The sequence below is a fragment of the Schistocerca cancellata genome, chromosome 7, assembly GCF_023864275.1.
Source record: "Schistocerca cancellata isolate TAMUIC-IGC-003103 chromosome 7, iqSchCanc2.1, whole genome shotgun sequence".
Classification (NCBI taxonomy): domain Eukaryota; kingdom Metazoa; phylum Arthropoda; class Insecta; order Orthoptera; family Acrididae; genus Schistocerca; species Schistocerca cancellata.
This window is the reverse complement of record NC_064632.1, coordinates 555,532,357-555,542,573: the sequence shown is the minus strand read 5'-3', so window position 1 is coordinate 555,542,573 and position 10,217 is coordinate 555,532,357. Positions and strand designations below refer to the sequence as shown.

At 38.3% G+C, this 10,217-nt stretch overlaps 1 protein-coding gene across 1 annotated transcript in view; it reads right to left on the bottom strand.

The window, feature by feature from the left end:
* Positions 1 to 793: 793 nt before the first annotated feature.
* Positions 794 to 10,217, bottom strand: part of LOC126091913 (medium-chain acyl-CoA ligase ACSF2, mitochondrial-like) — a 229,812-nt gene continuing 220,388 nt past the window's right edge. Inside the window, exon 14 of the mRNA XM_049907229.1 lies at positions 794 to 4,725. The gene's annotated coding sequence lies outside the window, so the exon portion shown is untranslated. The remainder of the gene's footprint in view (positions 4,726 to 10,217) is intronic.

Here is a 10,217-nt window from a genome sequence, read left to right as displayed (position 1 = left end):
CCTCCCTCCATCCTCATAGCATTATTCTACTTCACTCAGGAATTGCAGTGTGGATGTACAACAAACACTACAGAATGGTTACTCAGTGAAATGTTTTGCACAAGATACTTGAAACGGCAGACGTCAATCATTAGTATCATTTGTCAGAAAAAAGGACATATATGTTCTTAACAAATTCCAGAGGAAAAGAAAGACAAATTGGAGTTTTCAATCATTCAATCATATTGTTCCATAGACCCACTATAAAAACAATTTTGGGAAAAAATTGTCAAATGTTTTTTGAAATCACTTGCTAAATGTAAGAAATAAAACAGATTAGAGAAACATTTGACATGCCTTTGGGGGATCCTATAAATCATGGACTTTATTGGGAAAAGTGAGTGAGCAAGAACAACAATGATGACAGCACTTGTAAGGGAGAGATTACTCCTTGTGCAACATGCAGTCCCTTTTCTGGTATTTGAAGGATTCTCTATTGAAATATTTTAAATACTGATAAAGGGACGGATTTTAGACCTTTGGGCATACATGATAGAAACATGACAAGACCACATAACATCAGACAAATATCCTCTAGTACTCTTTAAAATTCTAACATTATAAGATAAAAAATGAACCTTAAAGTCTCAATTGCTGTACGATTTCAAGCATAATATAAGAGCACTTCAAATGTTTTTCTAATCTATTTTATTTCTTACTTTTACATAAATGATTTCACAAAATTCAAGTTTTGTTTAGAAAGCATAAAATACAATATATTTAAATATCAACCATCACACAAAACGATGTGGAAACATTTGGCAATTTGAAACGTGGCAAGACTTGGTGGGAGAGCAGCAATGCCTTCACAGAATTTTCTTACCACTAATTCAAATAATCCTGGGTTCCTGGATGAACTTTTCCTTTTCTCAGTACTTCTCACATGCTTCTCTGCCTCCAGTGTTGCTGGAAGGCCTTCCAAGTTTACCAGCTGTCTTTGGTGACTGGCCACACTTCTGCATCTCAGATGATGAGGAGGAGGAGATTAGTGTTTAACGTCCCGTCGACAACGAGAAGGATGGGGAAGGAAATCGGCCGTGCCCTTTCAAAGGAACCATCCCGGCATTTGCCTGAAGCGATTTAGGGAAATCACGGAAAACCTAAATCAGGATGGCCGGAGACGGGATTGAACCGTCGTCCTCCCGAATGCGAGTCCAGTGTGCTAACCACTGCGCCACCTCGCTCGGTTCAGATGATGATTAAGACACTCTACAGCTGAGTTGTTGTCATAAGAAGATACCTGCAGCTAGCAGCTCTGTTGCCATCTTTCAACTGTAAAGCACTAATGGCTGTAGAAGAAACAATAGTCATCTATAGAGCTGCAGCAACACTGAGCCATTACCAACACCTTCCTTGTGTCTTCTGGTCTTGAAATATCCTGAATTTAACAATTTATTTGAAGGAAGCGTTTTTAACAGTTGAATATGACACCAATGTATCTTTTTATGTGGGAAATGGCTAATCCTGGAAGAGATGAACTTTTTGACACAACTAATCTGACCATTTTCTGTTCTTGAGATGTCCTAAATTTATTACTTCATTCAGAGAAAACCAGTTTGACAGTTAACTATCACACTGGCACAACTTTTTCTGGCAAAATGGTTACACATTGAAGGGATGAACTTCATTCATATAGCAGCAGTGATTTGTGAATATTTAAATTTTCCTTGAAATCAGTAAATAAGTTTTCCTTAATGTTACCCTGAATTTGTTCAAGGTGTTAAACAAATGATACGCCATTTGTCCATTTCCTACTCATTGTCTGCAAGTGAAAATCCAGAGAGAAATTTTTACTCAAATCAATAATTAAATTTTTCTTAATCCCACTGATTACTTAAAAGCAAGTAGATCCTTTTCTGCAAAACTAGGCATCAAATTGATCACTTTCATACCCCATCTGCTCATTCCCCACTCTTTGTTTGGCTGTTAGCATCACCAGGAAGGATTCAGGGTACACATTCAAAGCACTGGAAGTTCAAAACATAACAAAATAATTTTTTTTTTACAGGTGAAATTTCATAATTTTTTCACTTACTATTGGTTGCATTTGTTGCTATAGGTACACTTTTCTCCATACGTACTAGAGATTCTTCGAAGACTTTTGCATAGCATAGACACCATACTTACAGGTGTATGAAACTCTAGAATTTTCCAAATCTGTTAAAACTGTGGTAAATATTGAGATAATTAACTATAAAATTTGTGTTTTTTCTAAACATGAAGTTTAAAATATAATAGCTCATTCATTTTTTTCATAAATTAAATAAATTCTAGAGTTTCATTAACTGTTGTAATTAATATAAAAATATCCTCCCCCCCCCCCCAAAGTTGCATATTAATTAATTTATATGATTAGTTTTGCTCATTAGGTGCAAGAATTCTACATATTTATTGCCCTGGACCAACATTTTAGAAGTTTAAAGCTCCATTCAGCACCATCACCAACATGAAGGAAACCAAAGATTTTTGTACGAGGGTTGTACCATAAGGTTCCCATATTTTTTACAAATAGGAAACAGTGTTTATTATTATTAATTTAAAAATGATTGAAAAACTTACACTTTTGTCTATTTTTCAACATAGTCTCCATTTTTTTGACACACTTTTGAAGATGGTGCTCCAGCTTTTGAATTCCTAAGTCAAAGAAGTCGCCCGCCAACTTGTTGAGGAAGTGTGTGAAGCCTGCTTGGACTTCATTGTCGCTCTTGAAGCATTTGCCACCTAAGGGTTCCTTTACCTTGGGGAAGAACTGATAGATAATCACTGGGGGCTAAGTCCAGGCTGTACAGGGGATGAAGCATAACAGTTCACCCAAATTTCTTCAAAAGCTCCTGTGTTTGATGAGCACAAGCATTGTCATGAAGAAGCACTACTTCCTCCTTCAGTCATCCTCTCTAGTGACTCTGGATTTTATGCCGGAGTTTGGTCAATGTTTCATAATATCTGTCTGAGTTTACTGTCATGCCAGGTTGCATGAAATCGCTGAGGAGTACCCCCTTCCGATCCCAAAACACAGTCACCATAATCTTTCCTGCCAACTGCATTTGTTTGAATTTCTTTGGTGGCGGTGAACTGGAGTGATGCCACTGACGAGATTGTTGTTTTGTTTCGAGGGTATAATGAAACACCCACATTTCATCTCCTGTGATGATAGAGCCCAACAATTTCTCCTTGTTGCCTTCCCCCTCACATTGTTGAAGAAACATGCGAACACAGTAAAGGCTTTGCTCCTTGTGTCCATCCATCAGCATCTGGGGGACCCAGTGAGCACACACTTTGCAATAACCCAACATTTCTATTAAAGTTCTTTCAATGGTGCCTTAGGAAGCTTCAGGAATGCATTCAACAAGTTCACAGACAGTGACCCTCCGATCTTTGAGCAGCTCACTGTTGATCTTCAGGACAAACACATCCAAAACTGGCAGTCTTCCACTCCATTCTTCATCATGAGCTTCCATGCAACCATCAGCAAAAGCCCTGCACCATTTGCAGACGTGCTGAATGGACATGCACTCTTCACCATATACCTCAGTCACTTGCCAACGAATCTCCATGGGCAGTAACTTCCGTGCATGGAGAAACCAGATTACTGCTCGAACCTTGCACTTGGCAGAAGCGGCGATAAACACTTCCATCTCTGATGGCTGCCAAGCCAACAATGAGTGGTGTAGTGAAATGCAGACAGGTGGGATCGAGAGTGGGGGAACCACTGCACATGGCACTGTGGTAGGATTTAGCCTAGCTCCTTCCATCAAGGCTGTAGCTCATTGGGAACCTTACTTTTGGTACAACCCTTGTATTTTGTATTAAATGATTTAGTAGCCAATTTCAGGTGGTCTTAATATTTCTCACTGATAATCCTGAGGAACAAGTTACTGATTATAGGAAAGATTGTGCAAAATCATTGCTTGGTGTATTGTCTGGCAGCTGACATCATAAAAGCAAGCCCAATGAAACATACAGAAATGAAATATTCAATAAAAACAAATTTTTTCTTACCTTACCCATATTTGCTAAGGTTGAACAAATCAGTAGTTCCAATATGATCTAATTTCAGTAATTGTTTCTGAATCAATGTTGCATAAATTCCAGAAATTTATTTTAGATTGCATGAATAGATTTAATACAAACTTAGTTAGCCTGCTAACTGAAGTCTATTTTCATGCATTTTGCCGAAAACTGAGTACAAATATCACGTTAAAAATATTTTACATCAAAATTGTATAAAAAATATTTGTTCAGGAATTCACAAATTGAAATGTCTTGTTACTTCAACAAATTTCTATAAAGTTGCAGTTCTTAACTTCTTATGAACAAACTAGAACTCTTTTACGAGCTGCATCATTTTGTAATATTGCACAATATCATTTAATACTGCTGAAAGAAATATGTGCAATCAGATTCATTCTGCTGTAAACTCATTGGCGTTGATTGTTTCACAAACAGTTCCCCACTCTGCTCTGCTTGTGAACTGTCTGGAAATGTTGTTCAATCCTGCTATGGTATGAACTTCCAAGTTGGAGGAAACTCTTGCTTTACAAGTTCAGTTCACTAGGAACTATACATTCTCATTCAATAATACTTCTTCATCTTTAGGAAACTGAATTCTTCATCAGGATGGCACTGGTTGAGTTGTTACAACTGTCCATACTCTGAAATTCTCACTGCCACAACACTGTACTGCATCTGTAACATAACAGTTTACTGGATAGTTATCTAAAGCCAAACTTTTGCATGTCAAATAAAACCCACTGCAGCTGTTGTAAAGCCTGTTGTAAACGACCTGCTTCATGATTTTAAATTACATCATAAAGTGCAAATACAAATAAAAAGAAGAAACAGACTATAAAAAATTTTACACAAAGACCATGAGAAAGTGAGAAAAAGTGTCTGGAAGACCGAATGCTTACACTGTGTGATCAGAACACTTTTACAGCCTGATTCCAACCTTCTTCAAAAATTGGAAACTGGAACCTATGTACAAATGGGACAACAAAAAAGATTGTAAATGCACTGAGAAGAGGCTGGGAGGGGGAGATAGGGGGAAGGGAGGGGAGAGGAAACAAAGTATAAAGTAAACAAAACAGTACCTCAGCTGAAGCTACGCCAGGACAGAATGCTGCTACTGCCATACACGAACTGACTGGATATCAAAATGTAGGTCCCAAGAGAAGCAGGGCAAGTGAGGAAATGTGAATAACCTCCAATAAACTTTAAGGAAACAGTTGGGAATCAAGTGTAAAAGAATAAATGTACTAATAAAAGTAGCAAATGTCAAGTGATTTTTTTTTTAAATCATAAATGCAGGGTCATCCAGATTATAGCATGTTCTAATGGGTGCCATGCAGATTTTGGCCTGAGTATTAACAAGAACATTTTAAAGAAGAAAAAGAAAAAGAGTCATAAGATTGCTCTGACCATAGTCAACAGGACATTTCATCTACATTATTCCCCATGCAGGAAAAGGGTCCTAGGAATATTTCTTATCATAGGATTTTGTACTACAGAAGGGTTTTCGTATAGAGCTGGTATACAGTTGGCTGTGAAAGATATCATCCAAGCATATTTCATTCGAAAGAATCTACGTCTACAACTACATGGATTACTCTGCAAATCACATTTAAGTGCCTGGCAGAGGGTTCTTTGAACCACCTTCACATTTCTCTATTATTCCAATCTCATATAGCGTGCGGAAAGAATGAACACCTATATCTTTCCGTACGAGCTCTGATTTCCCTTATTTTATCGTGGTGATCATTTCTCCCTATGTAGGTTGGTGTCAAGAAAATATTTTCACATTCGGAGGAAAAAGTTGATGATCGGAATTATGTGAGAAAATTCCGTCGCAACGAAAAAACGCTTTTCTTTTAATGATGTCCAGCCCAAATCCTGTATCATTTCTGTGACACTTTCTCCCATATTTCACGATAATACAAAATGTGCTGCTCTTCTTTGAACTTTTTCAATGTACTCTGTCAGTCCTATCTAGTAAGGAACCCACACTGTGCAGCAGTATTCTAAAAGAGGATGGCCAAGCGTAGTGTAGGTAGTCTCCTTAGTAGATCTGCTACATTTTCTAAGTGTCCTGCTAATAAAACACAGTCTTTGGTTAGTCTTCCCCACAACATTTTCTATGTTTCTTCCAATTTAAGTTGTTCATAATTGTAATACCTAGGTATTTAGTAGAATTTGCAGCTTTTAGATTAGACTGATTTATTGTATAACCAAAGTTTAACGAATTCCTTTTAGCACTCATGTGGATGACCTCACACTTTTTGTTATTTAGGGTCAACTGCCAATTTTCACACCATTCAGATATCTTTTCTACATCATATTGCAATTTGTTTTGATCTTCTGATGACTTTATTAGTCAATAAACGACAGGTCATCTGGAAACAGTCTAAGATGGCTGCTCAGATTGTCTCCCAAATTGTTTATATAGATAAGTAACAGCAAAGGGCCTATAACACTACCTTGGGGAACACCAGAAATCACTTCTGTTTTACTCGGTGACTTTCCTTCAGTTACTACGAACTGTGACCTCTCTGACAGGAAATCCAAAATCCGGTCATGTAACTGAGACAATATTTCATAAGCACGCAATTTCACTACAAGCCGCTTGTGTGGTACAGTGTCAAAAGCCTTCCGGAAATCCATAAAAACAGAATCGATCTGAAATCCCTTGTCAATAGCACACAACACTTCATGTAAATAAAGAGCTAGTTGTGTTTCACAGGAATGATGTTTTCTAAACCAATGCTGACTGTGTGGTAATTGACAGTTTTCTTCAAGGTAAATCATAATGTTTGAACACAATATATGTTCCAAAAACCTGCTTTTCAGTAGTTGCAGGGGCAACAGTCTGGATGATTGACAGATCTGGCCTTTTTACGCTAACCAAAACAGCCTTGCTGTTGTAGTATGCGAACGGCTGAAACCAAGGGGAAACTACAGCTGCAATTTTTCGCTCAGGGCATGCAGCTTTACTGTATGATAAAAGAAATTATTCAAGTAGGGAAGGGAGATGAAAATTTAATAGTCATGGGTGACATGAATTCGACATTAGGAAAAGGAAGAGAAGGAAATGTAGTAGGTGAATATGGATCGGGGCTAAGAAATGAAAGAGCAAGCTGCCTGGTAGAATTTTGCACAGAGCATAACTTAATCATAGCTAACACTTGGTTCAGGAATCATGAAAGAAGGCTGTATACATGGAAGAACCCTGGAGATATTAGAAGGTTTCAGATAGATTATATAATGGTAAGACAGAGATTTAGGTACCAGGTTTTAAATTGTAAGACATTTCCATGGGCAGATGTGGACTCTGACCACAATCTATTGGTTATGAACTGTAGATTAAAACTGAAGAAACTGCAAAAAGGTGGGAATTTAAGGAGATGGGACCTGAATAAACAGAAAGAGCCAGAGGTTGTACAGAGTTTCAGGGAGAGCATAAGGGAACAATTGACAGGAATGGGGGAAAGAAATACAGTACAAGAAGAATGGTTAGCTTTCAGGGACGAAATAGTGAAGGCAGCAGAGGATCAAGTAGGTAAAAAGACAAGGGCTAGTGGAAATCCTTGGGTAACTGAAGAGATACTGCATTTAATTGATGAAAGGAGAAAATACAAAAATGCAGTAAATGACACAAGCAAAAAGGAATACAAACGCCTCAAAAATGAGATCGACAGGAAGTGCAAAATGGCTAAGCAGCGATGGCTACAGGACAAATGTAAGGATGTATGGGCTTATCTCATGAGGGGTAAGATAGCTACTGCCTAAAGGAAAATTAAAGAGACCTTTGGAGAAAAGAGAACCATTTGCATGAATATCAAGAGCTCAGATGGAAACCCAGTTCTAAGCAAAGAAGGGAAAGCAGAAAGGTGGAAGGAGTATATAGAGGATCTATACAGGGGCGATGTTCTTGAGGACAATATTATGGAAATGGAAGAGGATGTAGATGAAGATGAAATGGGAGATATGATACTGCATGAAGAGTTTGACAGAGCACTGAAAGACCTAAGTCGAAACAAGGCCCCGGGAGTAGACAACATTCCATTAGAACTACTGACAGCGCTGGGAGAGCCAGTCCTGACAAAACTCTACCATCTGGTGAGCAAGATGTATGAGACAGGCGAAATTCCCTCAGACTTCAAGAAGAATATAATAAATCCAATCCCAAAGAAAGCAGGTGTTGACAGATATGAAAATTACTGAACTATCAGTTTAATAAGTCACAGCTGCATAATACTAACGCGAATTCTTTACAAACGAATGGAAAAACTGGTAGAAGCCGACCTCAGGGAAGATCAGTTTGGATTCCGTAGAAATGTTGGAACACGTGAGGAAATACTGACCCTACGACTTATCTTAGAAGAAAGATTAAGGAAAGGCAAACCTACGTTTCTAGCATTTGTAGATTTAGAGAAAGCTTTTGACAATGTTGACTGGAATACTCTCTTTCAAATTCTGAAGCTGGCAGGGGTAAAATACAGGGAGCGAAAGGCTATTTACAATTTGTACAGAAACCAGATGGCAGTTATAAGAGTCGAAGGGCATGAAAGGGAAGCAGTGGTTGGGAAGGGAGTGAGACAGGGTTGTAGCCTCTCCCCGATGCTATTTAATCTGTATATTGAGCAAGCAGTAAAGGAAACAAAAGAAAAGTTCGGAGTAGGTATTAAAATCCATGGAGATGAAATAAAAACTTTGAGGTTCACCGATGACATTGTAATTCTGTCAGAGACAGCAAAGGACTTGGAAGAGCAGTTGAACAGAATGGACAGTATCTTGAAAGGAGGGTATAAGATGAACATCAACAAAAGCAAAACGAGGATAATGGAATGTAGTCGAATTAAGTCGGGTGATGCTGAGGGATTTAGATTAGGAAATGAAACACTTAAAGTAGTAAAGGAGTTTTGCTATTTGGGGAGCAAAATAACTGATGATAGTCAAAGTAGAGAGGATATAAAATGTAGACTGGCAATGGCAAGGAAAGCGTTTCTGAAGAAGAGAAATTTGTTAACACTGAGAATTGATTTAAGTGTCAGGAACTCGTTTCTGAAAGTATTTGTGTGAAGTGTGGCCATGTACGGAAATGAAACATTGACGATAAATAGTTTAGACAAGAAGAGAATAAAAGCTTTCGAAATGTGGTGCTACAGAAGAATGCTGAAGATTAGATGGGTAGATCACATAACTAATGAGGAGGTATTGAATAGAATTGGGGAGAAGAGGAGTTTGTGGCACAACTTGACTAGAAGAAGGGATCGGTTGGTAGGACATGTTCTGAGGCATCAAGGGATCACCAATCTAGTAATGGAGGGCAGCGTGGAGGGAAAAAATCATAGAGGGAGACCAAGAGATGTATACACTAAGCATATTCAGAAGGATGTAGGCTGCAGGAGGTACTGGGACATGAAGAAGCTTGCACAGCATCGAGTAGCATTGAGAGCTGCATCAAACCAGTCTCAGGACTGAAGACCAAAACGACAACAACAACAATCGACATTAACGACATTACCCCTACGACCTTTCTTGGTGTGATCTGTGCAACTTTCCAGTCTTTGGGTATGGGTCTTTTGTCGAGCGAACAGTTGTACATAATTGTTAACTATGGAACTAATCCATCAGCATACTCCAGAAGGAATCTAATTGGTAGAGTAAGTGGTGATAATATGGCACTTTCAGCAAATATGCCCCCCCCCCCCTTAATATCTTAATAACATTTAGCTGCACTCTAGTAGTGATAGCTGGAACTAGTCTGCTAGTATACTCACTGACCTGTAGGAGCACTGGAAGCAGGTCAGTACAGTGGTTGAGTGACAGTGAGTTTATATTTTTTGAGCTCCTGTTCAAAACTTTGAGATGTATGTGAATTTAACTTTATTAACAAATCATTATTGGTTAATACTTAGATGCGAGCACCATGAATACAACGTAGAAAGTATTGGCAACAGTTTCAAATAGATTAAAAGGTGTGGCATTATTTCATTTTTAAGTTGTTTACACGAGTTTACAAGGTGTAGGTGACTGCAACATGGCCCCCATTGGTGCTTGTAATGTGGGGGCCGAGGTCCACATTATAAGCAGTCCGTAAAATATTTTTATTTTTGTTTTCAGATGTCTAGGACTAATCAGGCACCTAAACCAATCCCCAAAAGGCAGGTGTGGGATAAAAA